General features: G+C 60.0%; 1 pseudogene; it reads left to right on the forward strand.

Annotated features, from left to right (window-relative positions):
• Positions 1–431: 431 nt before the first annotated feature.
• LOC107143773 overlaps positions 432–1,316 on the forward strand; it is a 4,379-nt pseudogene continuing 3,494 nt past the window's right edge.

Raw genomic sequence — 1,316 nt, forward strand, 5'->3', positions numbered from 1 at the left:
CTGTTAACATGCAATTAGTTATTAATATTAAGAAGGAAGAGCATATCTCTTAAATGGAATTAATTTCTAAGGTGGCAAATATTGATAGACACAATGCATAGAAACTTGATTACCTCTGATTACTACTTTCTAGAGCATATAAAGATTCTGAAACCAAAAATTTGAGAACTGCTGATTCTACAACTTGAGGCAGGAGTCAAGGTGAGGGTGTGTGTGACCAAGGACGACAGTACAGAGTAGGGTTCTGGGCAAAGTCCCAGTCCCGGGCGTGGCTCTCAGGGTCTAGAGCGGTGCCTGGGGTGTAGACACCGAGCACTGGGGATTTTCCTCTGTCTGGAGTTTCACTTCTTCTTCTCCCAACCCGTTTCAGGTCGTTCTGCCTGGACACTCCTGACGCGGCCGCAGTTCTCACTCCCATTGCGTGTCTTGCTCCTAGAGAAGCCAATCAGCGTCACCGCTGTTCAGGTTTTAAAGTCCCCACCCGCCGGCCAAGTCGCAGAATCTCCCCAGAGCTGCAGGATGCGGGTGATGGCCCCACGAACGCTGCTCCTGCTCCTGTCAGGGGCCCTGGCCCTGACCGAGACCTGGGCGGGTAAGTGCCAGGTGGGGAGGGAAATGGCTTCTTGCGCGGGAGGAGCGAGGGGACCGTCCTGTGAGCGCTCAGGAACCGGAGGAGCTGTGTCCCCGCTGCTCCCAGCCCAGATCCTCCCCACTCTGGTGCGGTTCATCCTGACCCTCCACTCCCGCCCCTAAGTCCTGCCCTCCCGCGTCCCACCGACCCCTAAGCTTCTCTAGACCCCACTCCTCTCCTCCTGGCGTCGTCAACCTGGGATCTGGGTCGGGCGCCTAGAAGAGGATCCCGGGGTCTCAGTGGCTCCCTTCCCCAGGCTCCCACTCTATGAGTTATTTCTACACCTCCGTGTCCCGGCCTGGCGGGGAGCCCCGCTTCATCGCCGTGGGCTACGTGGACGACTCGCAGTTCGTGCGCTTCGACAGCGACGCCGAGAATCCCAGGATGGAGCCGCGGGCGCCGTGGATAGAGCGGGAGGGGCCGGAGTACTGGGAGCGGGAGACACGGAACCTCAAGAGCACCGCCCAGGGTTACCGAGTGAGCCTCAACACCCTGCGCGGCTACTACAACCAGAGCGCGGCCGGTGAGTGACCCGGGCCCTCTCGGAGGTCGCGACCCCTCACGTCCCTCGCGGGCGGCTCCGAGTCGTCAGGGTCCCCGGCCGAGCTTCACCCCAAGGTTGAGGGACCCGCGGGGACCCCGACCCAGACAGCGCCCGGGGACTGTGACGGTTTCGGTTTCAGTT

This window comes from Marmota marmota, unplaced genomic scaffold, assembly GCF_001458135.2.
Source record: "Marmota marmota marmota unplaced genomic scaffold, marMar, whole genome shotgun sequence".
Taxonomy (NCBI): Eukaryota; Metazoa; Chordata; class Mammalia; order Rodentia; family Sciuridae; genus Marmota; species Marmota marmota.